Genomic DNA, 26,906 nt, shown 5'->3' with positions numbered 1-26,906 from the left:
GAGGTGACCCACTCTGCCCCAAATTGATACTCTTGGTCCACTCTGGTGTTTTTTCATTCTGTATTATAGTATGTAAAATTAGCCACACTTTTGAGCTCAATAGTGCATCAATACCAAGGTATGAACAAAAGCCGTAATGCAGTGTTGCCTAATATTTCCTCCACATGCCATACCATAGAAGATATTTCAGCAGACCTTTTCCCTCTTTGTTGCAAACCCAGGACACATGGTGCTCATATGCATTTGAAATGGAGCCTTGTTTGCACTGAAGTGTATTATGATGCATCAGCTTTCCTTGTAACAACCCTTGGTATGATGCATTTCCTTTATTGCAAACATGGTACACATGTTGAACTAATTAATGTGTGTGTTCTGTAGCTAATTGTCTAGCCTGACTGAGCTGGCATTTTGAAAATAAACTGGAATACCAGCAGAGATTAGTCTCCTCCAAGACATGATCTGTCCAGCCTCTCTGCTCCCAGAACTCCCACTGACTTCAGTTTGAGTTGCACAAAGAGAAGAGATGTAGGAAAATGCCAGCAAAATTATATTTTGTAGATTAAGTTATGTTTTGATCTTGTGTAAAAAAAAAAGCCCCCCAAATGGATCCAAATTACACTTTTGAAGCTCTGAAAATGAAAAACTGCTTAGCTATTTATTTAATGTATTTATTTTTCTTTCTGCACATGCAAAACAAAATTCCACCTGGTCTAACAATTTATATGCCAAATTGCATCCTAATGGGATTTAAAATAGCATATATTGAACGCTGAAAATATTATAGTGCTGGTAAATGTAATCTGGTTTTAATAGACATTCCTAATATTTCATGTAAATGTGTTTTATTAGTTTTTTTTTCATTTTCTCCACCCAAAACCAATTGTAATTGTCCTGTCTGAGAAACAGTGGGAAATTTTCAATGCCCTGTACAAACGGAATATGTTGGCTTAGGTTCTTTTAAACCAACATAAGATCGGCTATGACAGAGGGTCTGAAGAGTCAGGAAGCCCTCTGCAAGGAAAGCTGACAGATCATAAATTACTTTCAGACCATATCTGTTTCATACTGGTTCTCCCTGCTCTTTAAACCAATAGACGACTATATTCATAATGTTATTACTTGCAGTTGGAAATGGTAGTGTAGAATATATGGATTTTTGTATTACAAAGATCTTTTGGATGAAATCACCAAAGTCAATGCGAGTTTTGACTTTAATGGGGCCAGGATTTCATCCCTTGTGTTCATCAAAGCCACTTTGCTATCTAACTACTGCACCAGTCCTGCAATTTACAATGCACAGCCAAAGCAACATGCCTTGTAAATTGCAGGATCAGTGCTTATATGTCATAGAAATAGGCCCAACTGCAAAGTCCAGATCCAGATTTCAAACGCCCCAAGATTAGTAGTCTTGGTTATGGGGTTTTGGTTCAGCCCATTATATAGAGAGGGGCAAAATTCTGAACCAGATATGGGTTTGGATTTCAAAGACCCCACAACGTTTGGGATGTTTGAATCAGAGGGTTTGATTGATTCAATTTTTTGTCCGAAGTGATTTAAGGTAGTATGTTTATGCTACTGATGCAAGGTGGGGGAAGGAAGGGGACCAAACTGCAATGATAAAAAGGGAAATAAAACAAAACAAAACAATGAACATACACAATTTACTTTCAAAGGGATGAATAAGGCCTCATTGTTATGAATCCCAGTTTACTTTTCCTGGTCAGGCACTCGAAATTTTATTTATGCTTAATAGACTGCATTTGGCATGTGTAAAGATGACAGAAGCGTGAATTATGAATGACCTTCAACCTATTCAGGAAGTTGTAATAATTGAAATAATAGAGAAAATGCACTCCCTGTGAAAGCTGTAGAGAGACGACTATTTCAGGCACTACCGCCTGCTCACTTTGAAGTTCACTGTTGATCTCTGCTTACTCCAGTGAAATCTATACCACTTTGTTTGAATTCTTTATTTACTATCACATCATTCAATTTGCCATTCAGCCACCTAGGAAAGGTTTAATAGAACGATACCAGTTTGGGAGGGGAAGGGGGAAAGGGACACTTAGTTTACATATCTGAACAAAGTCAACAGTTGATATGAACACATCTGTTGCCCTCGCTGCTGAAGAGAAGTTATATTCTGTTGCATCTGACTAAACCTTTTATTCTTGTACATGCAACAGCTTTGGAAAACACTGTATGTGTCCCAATGCTAGGAAATTCAGATTCTGGCACAGATAACAGATGCTATTCAGATTTGGAAGCAGGTAGTCTGCGCTACTTAAACTACATTATTATTGTTTTTAACTTACTTATAGCTCTAGGAGGAAGGAGTTCACTATTTACATGTCCTGCACCCCACTGGCAAATGGATTGAATTGACTTCAGCTGTAGTAGAAGCTGACTATGAAAAAGATGGTGAAAAGGAACAGAATATGAAAAATGTTAAGCACATTGGTAGTCATAATAAAAGTCTTATAAGGTCCATTAGCCCTCTGCACAGAACCCTGTGTTATTGTTTTGGAATGGAAATACTACACTACATGATGTGCATTATGCTCCTAGTTGATAGAACAATGGGAAAACTTGCACTGCAAGTGTGAGTACCTACAAGACGAAAATTCAAACGCAATAAATTTTAAGTAAAAGGCCGTGGTTTTATTTTTGGCAGTCATGGCCTCATACATTTGATCAGCACAGTGGCAGGACAGCCCTGCCTATGATGCAGATGAAAGGATAGCTTTCACTTTCTCAAAGCAATATAGCACTTTAAAATAGCCATCTTTCACTTTAAATTATGTTTAAAAACGGCTCCCTCGCTATGTATGTCTATGTGCATTTTTATCACTCAGGACAAAATGTTCAGTGGGTGTTAGTATCACTTCATAAAATGATCACAAGGTGTGAAGAATGATCTGAGCTGAGATTGTTGGACACACACTAATTAGCAAAAGAGTTAGACACTGATCCTGCGGTCATGCTCCATGCATGATGTCCTTACACCCACTGACTTCAGTTGGAGTTGTGTGTGTGAAACAATGACAGGATCAAACCCTCTAAGTGCAATCTTTTTTTGCTAGTGTCACAAGGCTAGAGTCCTGAAAGCAAAGGGGTGTATACATGGAAAGAAGTTGTGCATCAGTATGGGACTACACCCTTAAATCAGGTTAGGCAAGCAAGTGCATACATTCTTGAGCCCTGCCAATTGGCATTGATCTTAGAATAGTAAAGTGTTGTTTCTGAATAAAAGTAGAACTTACCCAAAAAGCAAAACAAATTAAATGGCCAAAACTAATAACAACTTTTACATCAAAAAGACTCCAACAAAATATGAATTTAAGCGCATCAGAAAATGTGAAGTGCAAACTAATACATACTTCTGCCACAGATTATAATTAAACGTGCAAATAGTCCAAATTACTAAAATATAATTTTAGATCTTAGGATGAACAACTTGCACAGTTGGACAACTGCATTTTGAAATATGAGCCAGATCCATCTTGCCATACTCAGGCAAATGAGCAGTTGAAGTAAATCAGTGTTTTGCATGGGTACAGCATATAGGAGTCTTTCTGTTGACCTCAATGGGCTTTGAATTAGGCATTTAGAGAAGTGTAGCAAAAATCCATAGAAAACAACTCAAAGATTGACCCTGCCTGTCCTTTACAAGGGTTCAAAGCGAGGAAGTGGGGAGATGAACATGTCTCACACACACCCTTTTGCAGCTTATATAATGGTCAGACCCTTCACTCATGGAGCCTGTTCCCTGCCTTCTCTCCTGAAGGTCTGCAGTATCCCAAGGGAGGTGGAGATGAGTGGAGCTATCCCCCCACTACCACCACCTCCACACCAGCTCACAAAGGAGGACCAGAACAGCAGCAGGAATATATAGCACCACCATGGAGGGTTGTAATAGCATCCTCTTAATATAGTTGGGGCGCTCAGACAGGACTTCTGCCTCTCAGAGACAGAGCGGCTCCTGGTGCTTCCCCCAGGTGGTGCAGCTTCCCAATGTCCCTTCCAGTGGTGGTGCCTAAATGGCACAGCCTATCCTTGTGCCTTGTAATCAGCTCACTGTAACAAGCATGTGTCTAACCATCATCGTCCAAATCACACCCAGCTGCACTTTATTTTTCCATTGTGAATTCCAGTGCTCACAAAAGGTCCATAGTCCAAGTGACTGGACCACCACAGCCTCCCATAGCATAGACACAGTGGCAATGCAATTCCCCCCCACAGCGAGCCAGTCAATGTGCCTCAACCCTGACATGGAAGGACCACCCCTGGGGATGGGAGACTTTTTCAATCTCTCTGTGCCCATTCAAAATCCTTGGCCTCTCTGCAAAGACCGGTGACAATGCTGTCAATTAGATCAAATGTGGGGGTTTGTTATTGTACCTGTATGTTGGCCCAAACAAAACCAAGTTCCTGATACAATTTCAGAGAAGGAGTGAGTGTGTCCACCAATATCAGCAAGCCATTTCCAGAAGCACTAATGCTTCGTAAGGTAAATCACAAAGTAGAACAATAGATATCTCAAGTGAAAACATGGCAGAATTCTCTACTAATGTCCTGCTTCCGTTTATAAACCACAAAAGAATTGGCAGAATCCACTTGGTGAATTTCAGCCTGGTATTCTCTCTGTGGGCAGTTATAATCTTCCATATTATTTCTTGGAAGCATACGAAGATTAGATAATCTATCATCGACATTTGCTCAGAAAAAACTTGTCTTCTTGAGTTTACTAAATATTAGTTATCAAGGTTATCTCAATAGTATGACTTGTTGCAAATGGCAAGATTAATAATGACTTTACATTTCTGAAAATTTCCTTCCAATTTTAGGTCACTTCAGGAAAGGACAGTGTGCTGAGTGAAAAGATTACAGTGTATTATGTCGCAGATAATATAGATATATGTAAAATGTAAGGCTGGAGTTTAACACCCAGCACTAACTCTAATTGCAATAAGTGAAGAAGCAAACTTGGTGTAGGCTGGAAAGTAAAACAATCTGACAACCAGATGTTGCCATCATAACAAATAGCGGCTATCCCATTCATTTCCGTGGGTCTATGGAAAGACTGCCACTGGCTGTAATGGGAGTTGTCCCCGGTCTTATATGCTGAGTAAGGAACTACTGACCATGAGGAAGCATGGCAGAATCGAGCCCTCAATAAATGTAGTGTAAATAAGCCTGCTTGACTGCCAACAGGCACAAGCTTAACTTCATTGTATCATCAAACAGGATCCACAAAATTCATTTTTGAAATACACAACCATTGCAGGTGCATATATGAGTAAAACTGTTTGAGAAGTGCAGAGATGCTTATGGCCACAGTTGTGTTATTCTCCCACTTAGCTGAATGGAGTGGAGTTGTGACAGAAGCAGTAATATCTGAAACACAAGGCTGTGTCTGCAGATATAAAAAGTTTGTAAAACTCTAAGATGTGATCAGATCTGGTAAAACGTACAGCAATTCACTTAGGACATTGGCCTTGTATACTTTGATAGTTGTTAAGACGGAGATACTGCTAGCTTTTCCATCCAGCAGATATAACTGAGCATAATAAAATTTGATTTCAACTAGAAAAATCCTCAGCAAACTAATCTTGAGTTATCTGGAATTTTCGATAGCTAAAACAAAATGAATCTCCAATAATTGTGTCCTTGAGAAAAACCTAAGCACAGCCCTCCAGCATCCTATATATGACTATGCCACTATTGGAGGCCTATAAGTAGTAAGTAAGTTAAAAAACAATACTCAAGAGCTTTAAGTATAAATAACACTGACTGGACTTTTAAAAAATATTGTATTTTATAATTGGAAGCTGACTGATATTAGTTTGCTAGTGCATTTGGAATATACTATAGTATATTCCCTCTTAAAAATACATTACTATAGTTACTACTCTGTTTTCAATGGGATTTCCTTCAAAATCTGTACTTAAAAATTACAGTTTTGTTGGGATGCTAGTACTGTCAGAAAGTCTAACAATTCTATTCCTTCTACAGTCATTTTTTTAAAAAATCATGCTAATAAATACAGAGATCTAGCAATAATAAACTAGAGTCTTACAAGATAGCAAAAGCTAATATTAAAACTGAATTGATTTTAAGTTGAAATATACATTCCAGTGAAATAATGGTGGCAGGCCTCCTTGCAGTCCTATAAATACTGTAGGCTCTTTGGGGAAAAGAAAAAAATGAAAGTGCACTATTTGTGGAATTTATTATTCATGTACTTCTTGAATTACCTTCTTTTAGGACTGATTAGACAGGACCAGAGATAATAGGAGGACAGCACAGAGAAATCCTATATCCGCTCTATTTGAAACAAACAAAAAAATACCCATACATACAGCCTTTAAATCCTACTCCATCCCCAATCAAATGAAATATGAGTTGCATCCAGCATACATGTTTTGACTGCATCCCACTATTATCAAGCTGTTCGTCTCAGCAAAGCTCATTTATACAGATATACGAAGGAGCTCAGACATTTTGTAAAGTTGATCCAAAGTGATGAAACCTGACCTCAAATTTGAATATGGGGGTGGGGGAGATATGTCTTTCATAAAGCCTAACATAGAAAACAAAAAAAAGTGTTTTTCTGTCTCTTTTTGCTGAATGAAGGAGGTTCCACTGAGCACCTTGACTATGTTATAGTAGTTCAGAGAGTTATTTGAAAACTCTGTTTCCAGCAGTCTAGGATTCACACCTGTCTTTCAATCAGGCTTATATTTAGCACTATAAACTGGTGTTCAGACTAAGGGTCAGAGTGCTGGTAAATATCCTTTACCATTTCAGATAGCGTGCAATGTTTGCCTGTGAATTTTACAGGTGAGTTGAAGTAATTAGAGGTTAACAATTACGGCTGATCAAGTGTCTCTGTCCTTTCCTTAGTAGTGAATAGTCTCTCATGCAATGAGAGTGCTTATTATGGGATGAGTATTTCTTATTCACTAGTTGGCAGGTCTTATTTCTTATGGAAAACAGAGTGAAACACCAGACCAGGAGAACCTCTTGAGTCAGCTCTTTCATCCATGAGCTCAATGCAGCTTTCTCATATCAAAGCAGGACAGGGACCTCCTGACTTAACTGTCTAGCATCTATTACCGATCTATCAACAACTTACTGATGTGTACTCTCAACCTTAACTCTGACTTAAACCAAGTTGTGGGGGGGGGGGTCCATATAGACAGACTGACACAAACACCCCCACATATAGTGTGCACACAAATGCATACACATGATAAGCTTGACTTTTATTTGGCCCTCTATATATGCAGACATTTGGCCATGTAATGTCAATTTCACAGTTTGGTCTCCTATTATATTTTACGTTACCTTTCACAGGTTTGTTCAGAGTAAAGCAGAAGGAGGAGCTAACAGTTGGAAGAACTATTCAGTTTAAGATTCAAGAGCACATATATAGAATTTTTTGTGTGCATAAATTTTCAGTGTCTATCGCAACAGCAATCCATTTTCTCTTGCTGACAGCAGATCTCACACAACACACTACTTGAAAGGCAACCAGTTTTTAATTTACAAATCTTGGCAACAATATTCTGTAAAAAATATGGAATTATGAATAGCACAATACTGTGCAAAAATAAATAACAAGTCTCCGATGAATGAAGGAAATCAGTGGCAGCAATACAGATACCACCATCAAATCTCAGAAACGTAAGCCTTAAAAAAGAGAAACTTCTAAGCTCTATAACTTCAATTTCAAAAACATCAAAACATGTATGTGTGTGTGTGAAGGAAAAGATTCTGATATTTCAGTACAATGCATATTTTATTTACAGAACAAAAATATCAACCTGGAGACAGTAAGCCACTTTTATCAATTCATATTATTCCTTTACGAAACTTACCCATTTATTCCAACTTTTATTAAATGTAAAATATTGGTATTTGAGCTCAGCTTCATAGTTTCCGTTTTGCAACATGATCAAATGAATGCTTTGCATTCATAGAATTGACTATTTTCTGTATAAAACATATTGTAAATTTGAGAATGTATTTTTCATCTACCAATTTTATTGCTTGTTTTGTTGAATCAGCGTTTATGTAAAAAATGAAGTTATCTCACAGTAGGTTGATTTCTCCTACACTGCATGCATTTAATGCTGAATATTAAAAGTTTAAAATGAAAATGATACTTGATCACAGTTTCTGAAAAAGTTATTTAAGTCAATTTTAATCAATTATTCTGTCAGATACAAATACATAATCCTGTAATGATGTTGCAAATGGGAGACTGACGTTCACTTTATATATTGGCATTTGATTGGAAAGAATGATTTCTAATTGAAGCTTTGTCTCTTATTTGATTTTTTTTCTCAATAATGTCAAGGCAATTAAATCAGCTAAAGATAATCTTTAAAATCCACTTGTTTCGATTAATTATTTGGTGACAATGGAACACAGTGATTTAAAGAATCAAATACTGTGTTACAGATATGAACATTTAAATATAAAATGAGAATTCACTGTCTGCTACCCCTTCAAGCATTAATTTCTTTTCTTCAATTAATCATAATATTCTTAACCTAACTTCATTCAATTAAAACATTTCATCATGGCATTTATTTGATATTCACATGCTAAAAGAAACCTTTATGTTAAAAAATTAACCCAACAAGTACTCAGAGTGTTTCAAAGCAAACTGTTTTACTATGATTTCTCTCCACCTACCCCTATTTTAAAGGTTAGGGTAGGTAGAGGGAAACTAACATTTCAATCCAATAAAAAGTCAATGTTCTAACCCTGCAATAAACTAAAAGGGAAAAAATTACCTAAAAATATAAATGAGTTCAGAATAAAACTATTATTAGCTCTATCTCATTGTATGAGAAGGCATAATTCTATGCCTGCACATGTATATTCATATCCATAGTTATATATATATGAAATATATTTGCAGAGGTTTTTTGGGTTGGGGGAGGGAGGTTGTTTTGGTTTTGTATCTTTACCTCCATTTTCCATTAATTTCACATTGAATGTTTTGATTAACTGAAAGCACTGGTTTAGCCACCCAATTAAACTGGATGATAAATTAGAAAATATCATTAATGACAAATGAAAAATACTGGTTTCATATGTTATATATCAGGTGTAAAATAAAAACAATGTATTTTACAAAGAGGACATTCAAGTGAAAAAATAGGAAATTCTTATCTGCTGTAGCTGGTAAAAATGACTCTATTCGGAATTTCACAATCGTCTTTTACCTGGTACCATAATCAACGAACAAGTCATAAAACGTACTGTGGCTTGCTATTATTTTTTTCCACTGATACCATAAAGCTCTTTACAAACAAGTCCGGAAAGCGCCCACAACATACCTGATCGCTTATTTGACATGCAACAAGGTTATGTTGATTGTAGCATCCAGCAAATTTGATATACTTGAGCCAGTTCCCTACATCTGGTTGACTGGCATCTATGCAGAACTTCACATTGCAAAACTCATCCAAGATCTAGAAGGAAAAATATGAAAGGGTAAATCTTTCTATTGGTGTCAGGCCACACTAATTAAAAGATAAATCATGGGTCTTCAAATAAACAAATGGATAATCACTTAAGCATGTTTTATTCAAATTCTATGAATGAATAAAAGCGAGACTTTTAAAATAATTGTTAGAACATGTGCATGTTAATAAAGGGACAATACATTTGTTGTAAACATGTCCTGAAAAATGCTTACCCGTAATCAAGGTGATGTCTAATAATTGTTAATGGAAAATATATTCATTTAGCAAACATCTGACTTTCTCATTTTATATTAGTGAATATTTATCATTTAAAATTCTATTTTGGTAAATGTTTTGTCTGCGATTATACACAAAAATTATTAAGAATAGTGTCTGTGGTGGTCCTCTTGGGGGTTGTGTGTGTTTTCTTTTTTCTTTGTTTCCAATTGAATTTATTTTAGGTCCCATTTAGCATTTTCATGTTTGTTATAAATTCCATCCACTAAATGATGTTTAGATTCAGAGTTATTAATCTTGTTTTAATATTATGCTTCCCAAACCCCTCCCCCCTTTAGCACTTAAATCATACCCCTTAATCGAAGCAATTTACAGGACTTGGTTAATAACAGAACCCTCTATGCCAAACTAAAGAAAATAAATGAAAAACAATGTAAACACTCATGCAAAACATGGCACAATATTCCACACATACCAATACATAGTTCCAATTATGCAGAAAATAAACAAATCTAATGAGATTGATTGTGGACAAGTTAAAAAGGATGTTATATTCTAATATTATGACAAATTGCTAATCGTTATATATGACTGCATATCATCATTTATCTGCAGGTTTTATGACTGGCCTAGCCGAAGCTTTCAGCAATAGCCCAAGGTATACATAAAGCTAATATTACATTTGGAAAGTTTTCCTGTTTGACATATTCTGTACTAAAAGTATATTAACCTATTTGTATTAGAAAGGAGTGAGAGAGAGAAAGAGAGAGAGAGAGAGATTGTTTCTGCACTTAAATAATTTGTATTCAAGTCAAGACCCAGAGCACTTTTGGCCTTCAAGTTGAATGGAAAGGAATTCTGGTATTGTATATCATTTAGTTAATGAAAACCTAAGGAAGTTTTCTATCAAAGACTAACAATATAGTCTAGCTCTACCCCACAACAGCTCAGATTCATTAATTAAATGAACCCAGCCAGAAAGCTGCTTTATCTATGCCCTTATGAAGGTGAAAACTGAAGTTGAGGTTTCATTTCCCTAGCCCTAGAGCAGTTTAACATAGAGTTCAGGTAATCCTCCAGAAGCAGATTCAGATCATTAACTCACCACAAACTTCAAGGGGACAAACTAGAGGACACAAGGCAAGACACACTATGAACAAGCCTTTTGACCAGGAGGCAATTAAACAGCAACCCGTGTGCTAGCAGAAAGCATGCTCTAAGAGGACACTTTCTGGTAAGGACTGTGCTGCAGAAAAAGTTGTCTTCTTTCCTCCAAGCCAATTTGTCAGGCTAAAATAGTCACAGGAGTTTTTGTAAGTTCTTCGGTCTTGTCAGGACGCTTCGTTTTAAACATTATTTCATTGTAACACACTTGACCCGAAATCACTAGGTTCAAATATTCAAGTGAATTGCCCCAGATTTAAACACCACATAGCTGACCCCGGCCACTGGCTTCGATATTGTCAGACAGGAAGAAATCATCTCATTTCAGTTGCACGATACTGACGAAGTTCATTTCGAATTCCGCTTCCTTGTCGTTTGTTTAAAAATAAATCTGCCACGGAGGTTCAGGATGGTGTTTCAATAGGGGCTCCGATCCTGCATGGCTTGTGCACCCCCCCTCCCCCCACGGTTCCCCTGAGTCCAAACAGAAGCTTGGGGTACGTGGGGAAAGCAGGATCAGGCCCTGTTCATGGTAAAATAGGAAACGATTGACTAGACCGGGAGACCCTCCCCCCCAAACTAACAGAACAATATTCCCTCCCCTCTTCCACACGCTTTCATAGAACGATCTAAACAATTATATTGTAATTTCAAAACCAAGAAATAATCGGAACCAACTACATTTGCACGTCCGGAAAAAAAGGCAAGTTTTTAGCTGCATTCCAGTGTCTACATTTAATTTGTTTTACTGTGAACATTATTTCAGCGGCTCCCCTCAACGGAGCATTAATACAGCAGATCGTGCGTAGGGTCAGTCCCGATGTTATGCCCTTCTTGAAGGGCTGAGAGCATTTCCACTGGAAAATTAAATGTCTTCGCCTCGTTGCAACCATGCTTTAACTTTTCTTTCATTCCCAAACGACTGTGATTGCTTAACTCGTTTCTAGAGGGACGTCTCCAGGAGGTAACGAAGGTTTTATTTAGTTTGGGGGGGTTTCTCTGACAGGACCAGAGACTTTTAAATAAACCAAAATTGCAGGAGTCACTTCCCACCCCCAGCCACCCCCTTTGCTGCTCACACAGGAGTTCAGCCTTTTCAAAAAGCGACCATTGCCCCGAGGAGCCTTGATTGGATTTTCTTTTCTTTTTTTTTTCTTTTTTTTTACACGCCTTGCCCTTTCCAACCCGCTTGGTTTTCCTTTTAGCTGATGTTAGGGTTACTGCAAGTGTGGGTAACAATTCGGTAGAGCCACGCAGCTTAGGGGTCTAGACTAGCCAGGAGGAGGAACTTTGCCGAAGGCAGATCCAGAAGCTCCTCGGCGGCTTTGCCAGGAATCTAGGGTTTGGCGAGCCAATCCCTTCTCTTTCTGGATCCCTGGGACAGAGGGAAACAGCCAGCCAGACACCCCCACCCCTTCCACACACACATCACCCCCTCGCCCCAGAGAGACACCAGCAAGCTGCAGGGAGAGAGCGAGCCGTAGCCGCCCTGCGAGCAACAAGGAAATCACGAGTCTGAGCAGGGGCAGGGAAGGCACCCAGGGGCCAGGGAGCAAGTTCCTAAGCCAAGGCAGAGCGGACACGCAGAGAAAGTGTCAGGGGGTCCGGCGAGTTTGTTATGACGAGGATCAGCTCTCCTCGCCCGCTCCTCTTACCTTCTCTCTCCCACGGCACTGATTCCTAAACCCTGAGCGCTTCCGTGCACAGGGAGGGGGAGGGGGGAAGGTCCTTCAAGCGGCTGGAAGTAAAACAAAACAAAAAACACTCGCCGTCGGTCTGCAGAGTGGGTGGGTAGCTGGTGTCCTTGTGCCGGCTCGGGTCGCTGCTTGGAAGCTCCCCTCTCTTCCACCATTTGTTGGGAAGTTTCTCTCTCCTCGCCGGGAGTTCTCAAGGGCTGGTTTGCTGTTGCTGATTTTTTTTTGGGGGGGGGGGGGAAGGGGAGGTGTCATGGGGGGGGAGTTTGCTTTAATGATGATTATTGATCATTGTTATTGTTGTTATTTTTTTTTTTTTTTGCAAATTCCTCCCGGCTCCCCATCACCTTCCCCTCTCTGCCCCTCCTGCTCTGATCGGCTGCTCGGGGTGTGTGTGTGTAAAGTTATCGGGGGGGGGGGGGAATCCCATAAAAAAAAAACTTCTTTCACTTCTCTGCTGGTGATCACAGGAAAAAAGTGCGACTATGTGCTGGCGAGGGAGGGGGTGGGAGGCTGTCCCCCCCTCCCCACACACACACACACACTCTCTCTCTCCTCTTCAGAGCCTGTCCTGTGAGAGCTTCTTTCTCAGCCGGAGCGTCTCCCTCATCCCTCCCCTCCCTTTTTTTTTTTTTTTTTTGCAACCCCACACACTCAACTGCCAGGGGTTTCCATTTCATGAACTGTCTCTTTAAAGAAGATCTGACCGGCCAGCCATAAAGAGGCGAGAGGGAGCGATCTCTCCCTTGCAACCCCGCGGTCGGAAGCCAGACAGAGGCTCCTCTTTCAGTAAATTTTTAAAGTGACAGCAGCCTCCTCCGGCGAGAGAGGTCACCAAAAGGTCGCCAAGACAGAAGTCCTATAGGGGCAGACTGATTACGGATGCACCATCCCCTTTAAACATGTCGAGTCCATCCATGTAATCAGCAGCCAATAGGGAGATCTGGGGTGGGAGGATTTTTCTTTCGCAGGAAAACCTCGCCTTGTTTCAATGTGTTCCGAAAGCGCAAGTGTCTCTGTGTGAATGTGTTTATTTAAGAAGCGTTTAACAAAATCGGCAGCCTTATTCTTTTCTTTTTCTCTCTCTCTCTTTAAGATATAAAAGGCAGCAGCAGCAACCACGAACTGGAATGCAATTGAGAACGTTAATTGCCACTTATATTGCATATATTACACTTATATTGCACTTAGATTACATATATTGCAGCTGCGATATGCACACTGTCCATATACAGGGCATTTAGAGATTGTGATCGCTCTGAATTCTACTCTTCCTGGCAGGAATTTTTGTATGTTCCCCCTTTCCTCTCCCGTTCACCGCGCGCACACACACACACGGCACGGAATTAATCAATAAATGATCTGTTTGCCAAAGTTCTTAAAATGTTACTTCCTAACATTACAAAGCAACTTGACTCCATCGATCACCCAATTTGGTCCGAGGGAAAGATCATTAGGCTTATAAATCTGCAATGAGCTAGTTCCTTTTTTTGATGTCTATTTTACATCTATCGAAAAGGGCACGGACTTTTAAAAAAAATGAAAAGCAGCTTCTTGAATGTTATTTTGCACTTCACAATAAATACCCTACACCTCCTGTTTGGTGCAGACGCAACAATCGCTCCATTTGGAATCGTTTCCTAAAGGATCTTGATTGATTGATTGATCTAGTAACAAATCTCATGAATGAAACTGGAGGGAGGTTAAATATTTGGACTGGGGTGGTAGAGGGGAAGAAATCGGTATCAAATTAATAATCCAAGAGATGATTTCTCTTTGAGTTTACATAAAAGCTACAACGCCTCGAAATTGTAGTGGCTTCTAATTTTTTTTAAAGTAACCATAGATATAATCATAAAGTAATGCAGTAAATTGACCCAGCCTAGCCAACAAAGTTGGGCACTGTCTCGCGAGGTTAACTATAACATATGTTTTTAAGAGGGAGGGGAAAGAATTGAAAAGGGGGGCTGAACTTTACCGTTTATTGCACAATCATAAGTGCCACCCACTTTTTTTTAAAGTGCAAATATATTTCTCAGACTAAAAATCGATTTATTTACAATGGACAGGAGGGAAGAAGGCGAGGGGGAGAATCCAAGTGACAAGAGATGATGATTAATTCTTCTCAGCGGCCTGTTATCTGTGACATTGAACTGTTATTTCAGATAATAGCTATTGTTCAAGACAAGAGGAGAGAGAAAACAAATCGCAAACAGCAGTGTTAGGTAGGCCAGGGGGAAAAAAAAAATCCTTTGTAAATAACCCCAAAAACCTGGCCAGAGATTCCCAGAGTCCGGGGCTTGAGAACCTCACTGAGTTCCCGGTTTGCTGACCCATTGATTTCCTGCCCTCCCTCAACTTGTCCATTGTTGGAGCCTTCTTTTTCTTTTTTTTAATTTAGCCATAAATTGGACCAGCTCGAGCTATGAGCTGTTCTATTTTCTTCCTGTCAGGATGAGGGATTTGTTTTATGATGCATTGTGTATTAAATACAAGTAATCTGGGAAACTGATTGCTCGAGCCCATAGGCCTGATCAGAGGTTCTGATATCAAGCCGTAGCCCCCTCCCTTTAACAAAGCCTCTCTGAAAAGGAGGAAATGTTGGTGGATAAACAAAAGGTCTTTTGGTATCAGTAGCAGGTCCTGGCTAAATTAGGATTTCATGGAAAGGGCTTATATATATATCTATATATATATCTATACTCACACACACCCCATGCCATGCATATATGGTATTGAGGAGGGTGGGTGATTTGTCAGAAGCTTGCAGCCAGTGGCCAGTAGATGGCGTAGCCAGCTGAATTTCTGCTCAGTGCAAAGATTTAAGAACTCAGCGGCAGCCACTGTCTCTCCGGTACTTTCCTTTAAGGAGCAGGAGCCAAGGCGGTGGCTGCTGCTAGAAGGTGTGAGCTGAGTGCTGCTCCCAGAATCAGTTTTACAAGGGGCAGCATCACTGCAGTAAATACAGAGAGGGCAGAGCCTGAGCTGTTGCATCCATTCTCCTGTTAATACTCTGTGGTCTTATTCCCCGGGTTTTTAGCTCCTGGTCCTAAACCCCTGTTATTTATTAAGCATTATTATTATTGATGACGATGAAGGACCAGGCTATTAATCAGCTGTTGGTGTGACTCTACTTCGGAAAGTCATCCTGGGTTATCAACTCATATTCGCTGTGAAGCACTAATAATTTGTAACGAGAGTTCCTCACCTGAATGAAGATAGTGCCCTGTATATGCAGAGCGGATCCCCCCAAAATAACGCCAGGAGAACCAGCCAGTACACCAGAGGTTACCCACCCACCACAACTGCTGTGGATTCTGTATGTGGCCAAACTATGATCACTTTCGATCAGAAGATTTCTGCAACAGACACACACACCACAAACCGCACTCCCTAGTAGCTTTCTTCTCCCCCTGGTATGTTTCGGCAGAAATCTATTTGCAGTAGTCCCCCACTTAAGCTGCTCTCTGCTAGCAATAATGGGGAACATGCCTGTTTGTTTTAGCTCCACACTTGAAATGGGCTATTAAAAATAATGGTTTTACTATCATCTTAAAACCTGGTTTTATTTCGTATGTTTTAGGACAGATCTAAGCATTAATATTCCCGTCTCCCCAGGCATGAGAGAACAATGTCTACAAAAATATTATGTAAACTTTTTTCGACGTGGGGCTGAAGAGGAGAAAGAGGGTTTCTCCTACAGATTTTGCCCCCGGCATAGGAGGGGCTTTTTCATTTTCTTGGTAAGAGGTTTAAAGGAGCGTGGGAGAAAGCAGCCTTGTGGTGACTGAGAAATGTCTGATACGTGTAAAGATCTCCCGCTAGCTGATCACATAAGAAGATGTTACTGTGTTTTCTTCCTGTTTTGAAAGGGGGGCAAATGCGTCTCTGGCCCCTTCTCTCTTCCTCTTCCAGTTTAGAGGGTTTGTACGTTCTTCAAGAGACTCAAGGATTGCCACTGGATCTGCCTCCCTTTAGCAATTGTTTATTAAAATAAGACCCCATATTAGAGGAGGCAGTACGGAGTTAGTACTCCAGTCTGCTAGCTATTCCCACCAGGCTGTAAACTGATGCCTCTTTTAAGCCTTTAACTTCATGGTCGCCCCAGAAGTAAAAGTTCTCCTAATGGAGACCCTATGGGCATGGTGCATTCCAACACATCATTAAAGCAAAGAAAAGCAGCCCAGCCAAAGCCAGATGAAATAACTGCACTGTCCACTTTTAATAGGCTTCCTGCGGACAAACACTCTGCAGAGGACAATACTGAAGGGGAAAAAAAAAATCAGACAAGTGGCTGGGAGTTTCTTAAATACCATAAATGTTCAATAACATGTTCATCTTAATCTGAAGATTAGCTGTTAATTTATAGAGCAAGTCACTCCTTAACCACAGATGGTAAGTGGGGCTTAATGTTCTATTTCTCAAGATGACTAAACACATCCTGGAGCATCCTGACTACTAACACTGTGGTAGCTTTTAAAATACTGGAACAAGAGTATTAAAATAAAAAAAATAAAAACCCTCTAACATACCCTAATGCTCTGTGATGCAGGGCAAACAAGCCACAAAACAGTGAAATAAACTAGAAACATTGACACGATTCAGCTGCATGCTAATTCCCTTTGCCTTATGTTATAGATATTGACAGATGCTTTAAAAAAAAATCAATGCTCTTAGTATATACTAAGAGCCAGATCTTTACCAGATCTTTCTTGAGTCAAATCAAACACATCCCGGGGTACCGGGTTAAACAGACTTTTCCTAGTCAATTGCAGCTCTCCCCAGTCTCTCCGCTTCTGTTGCTGCCCTGGCTACCCTCGCACTTCTCTGGGTTCTGTTTCCCCCCCACGCCAAAAAGGCTGTTTAAAAAGAGAGGGGGGAGGGGAGGAGGAGGAGGAAATTAAAGGTAAAAAAAATGTAAATAAAAAATTCCCCTTGGTCTGGAAATGGGCCCGTCTGGAAGCATGTTAATCTCCACCTCAGTGATTTGGTTCTTCTGGAGAAGACAGAAGTCCTGCTGCTGTGCCCTGCACTTCATAAATCACGTCTTTATGTGGACAGGGTCAGGGCACCTAACAGCTCAGACATGGGGCCTTTGCCGTGGCTCGGAGGGCTCCGGCATGTTTATTCTCTCGCACAGATCTCCGAGGAGTAGTCCAGCACGCTTCTAATTACTTTTGATTATTTTCATTTGCTGGGGTCAGTCTGGCTTCACCAGGACTGCTGGAGGGTTGATTTCCTACACGCCCCCTTGTCTTTGCGGGACGGCGGTGTGGGCTTTCGGAATTAGCACCCCATTATTGTCCGGGAATCCCATGTGCTGGAGACCATCGGAGCGGAGGGTTTCCCCCGGCTGACCATTTCCCGACTGCTGCTGCCCTTCTTAATTAAACTATAAAACTGTAATCACCGTTTGGCCACGCCGTGGGGCTCCGATCCGTTTCAGGTAGAGCCTTGGACACGGTCCTTTGCAGGAGGCTTCGTTGCGAACAGTGACTGCATTTTATCTCCTCTCTTTGATTAGAATATATTTAGTTAATTTTAAAATTTGTTTCGAAATGGGGCAGTCCTATTTCTGCGCTGAGAGACTCTAGTAGCGCGTGGATGCTGCTCTGCCCAATCCCACGATCCGCCGCTCCCAGCATTATCTGCGGAGTTATGCTACAAACTCACGCCTTCATGTCCCCCCCCACACCCTTTAAACAGATGTTCAGCACAATTCCGAGTTCTAACCTCGACCTCCTGCAGATACATACAGTTCCCACTGTTATTGCTCAGAACCAAGAATACTCAGCTGTTAAATTTACTGCGAAAAAAATGAAAGGGGGGAAATCAATTGGTCAAAAAAATCCATAGGGCGATCAGAAAGTCTGCAAATACGCACTTCCTTACCTCAAAATGACACTTTATGTAAAAAATAAGGGTGGGTCTTCTAATAAATGAATGCAAATTCCCCACAAAAATGTGTGTAATGTGTACACAGCAGATTGAAAAGTATAGCTGGTAATTTGGTAATACAGATCAAAGGCATTACATTATAAATGAGGTTAAGCCTACTTTTGTAACTATGGAATTTTAGACACACAAACACACAAATATATATATACACATATATCTCTCTATCTACATACAGAGAGAGAATGTGCCTATTTATGTTCATCTATCCTATTTATATAATACCTTCATGATAGTGTGTGTGTTTATTAAATACATATGCTAAATATATGTGTGTGTATGTATATATATACACCCACAAATACACACTATGTATATGGATTGATTATACACACACACATAGATAGCTATACAAATATTAGCACATATATCCACACCGAGAACATGTAATTGGAAGTTATTTCAGAACATAAATTCTGTAACATTACCAACAGTGATGGTATAAACAACTGTATATCTGCATTTTTGACATCACTATCTTGTTCACAATAGTGAACCAATTTATTTTTTAGTATCACTGACAGTTTACAACTAACTGATTGCTCAGCAGAACTGTTCTACTTTTTCTCTCCTTCTAAAATTCACTCTTCAAAATAACAAACTACTTCACTCCCAAATCTAAGGTTGACCCTCTCGTTCTTGACCCTCTTTTTCTTTTTATTTATTTTCTTTTAAAAAACAACAACTAAAAACAACCCCAGTCTTTGCAGGCCTCTCCTGTTTTGGACATCAGTCATAATCATTGGCACCATTCAAAACTTCACCCACAACTTCTAGCGCTCCTCCAATCAAATTTTCTCCTGTATGTGTTTCCAAGGTAACCAACAAGACAGACAACCACAGAGGTGGGCTATATAGAGAGCAAAAGTAAACTGAGCACAAACTGAAGTATTTCTGTGTTTCAGTCCTTTCTTATTAAACCACAACACAAATAATATCCCACTTCCATCTTTCTGCCTACTGAAATTGATTCTGGTCTCACTTACACCAGTGCAACACCGGTGCAAGTGAGATCAGAATCAGACCCACTGGCTTTATCTGTAATTATGTAAACAAACATAATATGCAGAAGATCTGTGTGTACCTAGCACTACTGCTGGGTCAGGGGGCATAGGTGCAGAAATCTATAGATCCCTCAGCTTCATCTTGCCACACTGTTTAGTGTCTCCTGTCAAAGAATTAGCAGAACAGCTTCTCCATTGGTTTTGTGGGCAATCAAAACTGACTGATGGAAGCAAGTTTTCTGACTAGAGGGTGATTGATGGCAGTGAGTTTTCTGGCAGGCTCAGTGCCAGAATTTGGCCCAGAAACTTTTGTATCTTGGGCTGAAAGAGGACCAAGAGTGGACCATAATGCATGAAGGTACAGGTATAAGAGCATTATTGTTTATCAGACATGTGTTTTTCATTCCAAGGAACAATCCCGGTGCATTTTTGACATTTTCACCAAGAGGGAAGGAACAAGAATAAGTGCAGTTCTTTTGATACACCCTCAGCACAAAATGGAAATACCCCCAGCTTGATTGTAACCCCAGAGGAGTGTGTGGATTTGTCCTGCCCATGTGAAAGGGAGGGAGGACAATCACCCATATAGCACCATTCTTCCTTCCTCCCAGATTGTGTAATGGGGCTGCTTACAGGGTCCAGGATCCATACATGGTGAGACAGGCTGGGAGTGCGGCTGAGGGTATTTCAACCCCATGGGGAATCTCCACAGGCATTAATGCTACCTGGGTGTAGCATGAATGAGCTCCTCCTTACTGTAAGGGAATACTGGGCAGTTACTGGGTAGCCCTGACAGCACAGGTCAACAAAAGGCATGCTGAAAGGGAACAAGAGGAGAGCAGATTAGGGCAGAAAGCAGTGGAGATGCACAGGGCCTCTGTGCAGATAGCAATGGTCTCTGGCAGATAGCCATAGAATTGCCCTGTGGGAGGGGGTAATAGGTCCGGTGGGATTTAAGGTATAATGTCTTGCTTATTCCACAGGTGGGGAGGATCACTTCCTTACAGAAAAATTCAAAGGAAACTATGAGCAAAACCTCATGGAATTTTCCACCCCCAAACCTTCTCACAGGTTTTCCTGCAGGAGATGGTGATCTGGGCCCATGTAACGATGATGATGCTATTATTATTCTTCATTATTTTTATTACAGTAGAACATAGAAGCCTCTAACCCATATTGGAACCTCAATATACTATGTATTGTAGGTACCCAAAGCAAGAGACAATCCCTGCCCTAAAGAGTTTACAATCTAAGGGCATGCATAGACTAAGGTGAAAGGTGATTTAAAAATCAGAGTTAGCTAACCAATGCATTTTAACACATAGTGGAGACAGACCAAGCTGTATTTTAACACACTGACTGACTGATTTGAATGCTAGGCTCCTACCCACCCAGAAGTTATATTTTTACAGCATGTTTACATTCATGTTTCTTCTTCCCACATTTTGAAAGAAAGCTGAGAATTCTGGAGAACCTAGGAAACTCCAGTCTTCACTGTCTAATTCCACAACTCTTTCAATGGGTTCTGAAGCCTGCAGGGGCTATTACAACCCCCAACCACCCCTGGAATGAAAAGCCTGAGCTTCATCCTCAATGGGGAAGGTCCTTTATTTACCAAAAATGCTTTCTAGTTTGTTAGCATTAGCTAAAGCCCCTGGCTAGAAACCTAGTACTGCACAAATCTGTGGCACTACTATATCTATTTACAGCCAGATGTGGGACTAACTCACAAACAGCAATGGAAACTTTGCTATTGTGCTCATATCATTTCCTTCCTTCCTCCTCACCCTATGGGAGAAGTTGGTGTTTTATACCCCCCAAACCCATTGATCACATATTGGGAATGGGGACCTGTAGAATGGCCAGGGTTTTCCACCTGATCCCGTAGCTCCTTACCTGCTTTGGACAACATGGTTCTTGGAGAAGCTATTCTAATAGAGGCTCTCCTGACTCAGAGCTGCCCTAGAAACTCCAGTGGAAAGCGTTTCTCAGCCTGGAAATGGAAAGCCTAATAAATGGACTCTGTAGACTTCCCCCATAGACATGTGTATCATGATCCAGCAGGGACTTACTAACCCTCCACTTCGCAACTACCCTCTTTTAATTTTTAATTACAAATCTTTTAATTTTGATCAATTTTTATGAAAGTCTGTAAATTTCTTAATGCCTATTTTGAAAGCTCTCTATTGTCAGAACCCCCAATGACTTCAACGGGAGTTCAGTATGCAGAAAGCTTGCAGGATCAACCCCTAAAGCTCAGTAGTGGGGATATTATGTGATCTGACAGGGGCTATTTTATGACTGAACAGCATTTACAACATTCCAAACCAAACTCAATTTGCAAAGCAAAACATCCCTTTAAAACAAATGGAGATCAACTGGTAAAGGGAAAACAATCTTGCTAGACTATTAGGCTGAAATGGATTAGAAGGGTTAATAAGCAGAACCTAACCTACAAAAATTAAAATGATGTATAACAAGAAATCCTATTTCTTCAATCAATTTTAGGAATGACTGGCTCTTGCCAAAGCATTCCTGTTAAAGCTGAGTTTTTAACTAAGCTTACAATAATAGACATAAACACCTGTGGACTTTATAAGGCAAAGAAGCAATTTATCACCCAATAAAAAGTCAAACACTCATTTTAAATTTTTCAGGTTTGTATTTACCATTTCAAATGTACAATGTTTGGATGGTTCTAATTGAAGTTTAAAAAAAATGCTAGATACAGATTTTTACAGGAAAAATACACACAGTAACAACTTATCCAACTGTAGCAATAGATTGCAATGCCAAAAAAAAAACTGACTAAAAGGAGGCTTAGTTACCATTTTATTTCACCTATATATTGATTCATTATGATAATCTATCAGAGTTGTCTAAAAGGTGAACTAAATGGACATTAAGTCAGATGGCATATGAAATTACTGGATTTCGATTTGCGAATAAGCCACAAAACTTGATTAACTGATGTTGTTCCAGATGAACTAACTCATCATCTCTGGGAACATACACAAACTATACAATCTTTTCCTGAAAGCGCTCTAAAAGCTATGATTAATCCTCGTTCTATTGAAAGGCACTTGCCTACAATTGAAGAGGAACCTCGCTAAAGGCAGGTTAATGTTTGACACTGCCTCCAGAATTACTGCCATGACAGTAAGCTCTGACAGTAGTGCTAAATATTATTTACATTTGGTTATGAAATGTGGAATTATTTGTTACAGGCTTGTTATGAAACTATAAATAGGTTAAAATTCTATCGACAGTTCAAGTCATGCTTAGTAGACAAGTATAGAGTTTTAGGATGCTAATTTATTTAGCCACTGAGAGAACATATAGGGCTGAATCTTGCACTCTACTCAAGCAAACTCACATCGACTGAGTAAGTAATGAAACATTTGGACAACAGGTACCGTATTATGGATCAGCTTTTCAAATTTAAGCACAAAAAACTATTTGCATATGTCTAACTTCTGTATGGAAATCAGCTACTTGACTGAACACATGACCAGTTAGGTGCCTAACTAGCCATGTGCACGCACAAACATCTGATTTATGTGTTCATATTGAGTGCTTCCCTGCATATGTTAGTCGCTTGTGAATAACTGTGCATGATTAATTTTGAAATTTTTGCCCTATGAGACCTACGTGAAGTGCCCAAGAGAAGAGCATTGCAGACAGAGAGGATGCAACCGAAGATAGGCCACATCTATTCACAAAGGGTGAAATCCTGACCCCACTGAAGTTTTGCTCTGGCCTTCAAGGGAGGCAGGATTTCACCCAGTCTTGCAAAATTGTTGTGAATGTTTCTCACAAACACCTCTCTTTTATTATGAGAAGAAATGATTAAAAAACAAAGATCTTTTATTCACCCATAAAAACAGTGGATGAGTGAGCAAGTAGAATATTTTTGACCATAATTGTCAAAATAAATTCACACATAAAATGTACATGTTCATTGTTATGGTATTTAACAAAAATAGCCAAGGACATCAGCATGCCCTTACTGTAAGTAAGCTGAACATTTTCCAACTTGGAAAAAAGAATACTGTATTACCTATAAACTTGGAAATGAAGGTTCCCCCCACCCCCCTACCCCCAAGACTTAGATCCCTGAAGGCACTTGTGTTCTGGCATGCATCCCTTATTTCCTGAAGAAATTTCCAACCTGGTAATTTAGCACCCTACTGATTAAAAAAAAAAAAAGAATTTAGGCATGTGAGCATGTGAAGAGGGTGAGAGGAAGTGGCAGAATAGTAGGCACATGTCAATCTATACAATGAGTTGAACAGATGCAAAATGACTTGCAGAATTTAAGTGAGTATAGTGACCATTACATATCCACTTTCACATATAATTTAGCTAAGCTTAAGATATTAGGCTAAATTCACCACTGGCATAAACAGTCATATTACTATTAGTGTTATATATATTACAGCGATACCTCGATGCTCCAACCACAATTGGGACTCTACTGTGTATAAGTGCCAGTCTCTGCCCTAAACAGCTTACAAGGTAAACAGACAAGACAAAGGAAATATTGTTATACCCATTTTACAGATGGGGAAAGAGACTGAAAGAGATTAAGTAACTTGATCGAGGTCATGCAAGATGTCTGTGACAGAACTGGGAACTGAACCTAGTGCAATGCTCTTTATAACTTGGAGAAAGTAATCATTGTGAGGAAGGAAAGAGGGAGGAGAGGACGTTAGAGAAGGTTTTTCTCCTAGGACTATAATATATAGAAACTTCTTTCTGCCATCTACCAAACATCCACTGCTTCTTACTGCCGTAATAGAGAGAGTCTACCTGATCTCTGCCAGTTAGAATAATTATGCTTGTTTTGACATGGCTGATCTGAAAGATGAATTATCCTTCATCACCATTTTAGCTTAGGGAAATATTTTAGCTTAGGAAATGAAAAGTAGACGCTTCAGAACAGAACTTTTAAACATAAGCATATTGCCCTGATTGGTACAGAAAATGGAACTCCTCCTACAGAAACACTCTGGGGGAGGATATGTAAAACTCCGAGTTCTACATTTGCAACAGAAATGTGAAACAGAGTTCATTATGTCAAGGCTTGTTGCTAGGAGTCAGCTCGCAATAATGCAAGTGTGAAACATAAGATTGATCACAATTCCCATAAGGGGGGATGCTGAAAATAGAACACTGACCTTTCTAACCCTATATGAATGACCAGAAACCTGGCAAGGCATAGAGCAGTGCCCCTTTATTATATGCCCAGGCAGTTGTGTAACCTTCTGAATGTATCTGGGCAAAATGAGACGAATATATTATATATCCTAACAAGAACAGATATCTTTGAGCTACTAATAATTCCGGAGACTGTATGATCCATGTATATTGATTTAAGATTCAATGTTGTTAATATTGTGTATGCATTTCTGGATATTCTCTCCCTTCTTAATGCTTGCCTCCCTTCTTGGATTTACACCTGCATGAAATTTGTGATTTGTGATCACTTTGGGTCATATCCTCAGCTGGTGTAAACTGAAGTCATTGATACTGAAGTCAATGGAGTTACACCAACTGACAAGGTCTGGATTGGGCCAGTAGAAGTTTCGAAAACTATGAAAAACTTTTAGTAGATGCCAGGTATTTTTTACACTTTCCCAAAGTAATGCTTGTGAGATCTTTGGAGGTGAACCAAAGATAGAAAAATCTTCCAACTGGCAGCATGTGACAGAAGCTCTAAACAGCCATCAGCATAAGAGAAATGATTTGCCTATCAACTGTAGTGATACGGTCTATAAGAACTGTCCATCTTCTTTCCATTGTCTTTAATATATTCAGCAGTTCTATACAACATGGATTTCCCTTCTCTTCTCTCAAATTATTGACATTTTATCTCTTATCCTCTTCAGACTTTGAGCTATTTTCTCTAGAATTCTCAAATGTCAATTTAAAATCTCCTCAGATCTGGAGTGTTTTCCCATTCATTTTACCTGAAGCAAATTGTCCTTGTTTAGTTGGGAAATTGTTTCCCTGAGTCATTCCCCAAATGGGAAAGAGATTAGTGGGTGCAATTTAGGAGAGTACTGAGGCATGGCTGCTTCTGGGATGGGGACAGGGTGGCCATTCTCTGCCAGCAACAGGCCATGAAAGGGACGTGAGGAGCAAGTATCCCCAGTGGAGACTGCCCAGCCCCAGGTTACTCATTTCCAGCTGTTGCCTCCCTCCCCCGGCCCAACACAGCTCCCCTCATCTTCCCATCTCTGGCTGCTGCCCCTTCCCTGCGGCCAGGAAGCCCTTTCACTCCATCCCCCTTCCTTGCCCTCTTAATGCTGCTTCTCAAAGGGCTCCCTGCTGCCCATGTGAATAGCAGTGGTGATGGGGTGACCATTACTTTCTATTTGTTTACTGTACAATCCTTTCAGACTTTCCCACTTTCCCCTCTAATTGTTGAATATCCCTCAGATCTTGGCGCTTTTCTCTCATATTATCCAATATTTAGTTTTGGACCCATTTTCTCCCCAATTCCCAAAGACATAAAATACCCTAAAATTTTGTCCCACTGTCTCTCTAGTTATCTATTACTAATTTAATAAGCCCTGAGATTTCTCCCTGTCTCTCTAATTCTAATATATTAACATAAATCTGCTCAGATTTTGCCCTTTCCTCAAATTCTTGGATATTAATATAAAATCCTTGCAAATATTGCTCTTTTTCTATTTATAAAATATTGATAAGAAGTTCACATAAATATTACCTCTTTACCTATTAGCAACTGTCGATATAAAAGCCCTCACTTTTCCCGCTTTCCTGTCTAATTTGTGAAAATGGACCCAAAATTCCTCATTGTCTATGCGTCTCTCTTTAATTACTGAACCAATATAATTACTGATATCCAATCTCAAATTTCTCACATTTTCTATGTAGTTAACAAATATCAATTAAAAAATTGTTCAGGTTTGGATGTGTTCCCCATGTGTTTTAATTGCAGTACTGTCTCCTTTTTGGGGGGAACCTGTTGCCCTGAGTCATTCTCCAGGTGTAAAGTTGTAGGGAAGGGCTAGATTCCCCAATGATCAACTTTCCCCTATCACTTGAGAGTCATTTCTCCCCCCCCCGCCCCGCTTTGTCTCCCTCTCCCTTCAAATGTTTGCTGATGAAAATGACTTGCCCCATACTGAATACACATCAAAGCCAGAGGGATTCCCCTATTGGGGGGACTAGTGTCCGAGCTGCAAACAGGAGAGTTGGCAGTACCCTTTTCTTTTTCCCAGATGGTGTGGGATAAAGGGCAAACAACTTAATTAGTTTTAAAAGAGAGCTAGATCAATTGATGAGTGGCACTGTATGGCAGGGTTGCTTGTGATGATAGGGGGCAGGGCTCAGCA

General features: G+C 39.9%; 1 protein-coding gene across 8 annotated transcripts in view; it reads right to left on the bottom strand.

Moving 5' to 3' along the window:
• Positions 1-26,906, bottom strand: part of MECOM (MDS1 and EVI1 complex locus) — a 249,768-nt gene that overhangs the window by 49,467 nt on the left and 173,395 nt on the right. For 6 of the 8 annotated variants that reach the window (XM_074963598.1, XM_074963599.1, XM_074963600.1 and 3 more), the window contains exon 2: positions 9,357-9,491. The gene's annotated coding sequence lies outside the window, so the exon portion shown is untranslated. Of the gene's footprint in view, positions 1-9,356; positions 9,492-12,541; positions 12,797-26,906 lie in introns of those variants that run through there. The other 2 variants (XM_074963602.1, XM_074963604.1) reach the window with 2 other exon arrangements.

This window comes from Natator depressus, chromosome 9, assembly GCF_965152275.1.
Source record: "Natator depressus isolate rNatDep1 chromosome 9, rNatDep2.hap1, whole genome shotgun sequence".
Taxonomy (NCBI): domain Eukaryota; kingdom Metazoa; phylum Chordata; order Testudines; family Cheloniidae; genus Natator; species Natator depressus.
Note: the sequence above shows the minus strand (reverse complement) of the source record. Positions and strands in the feature narration are given on the sequence as shown.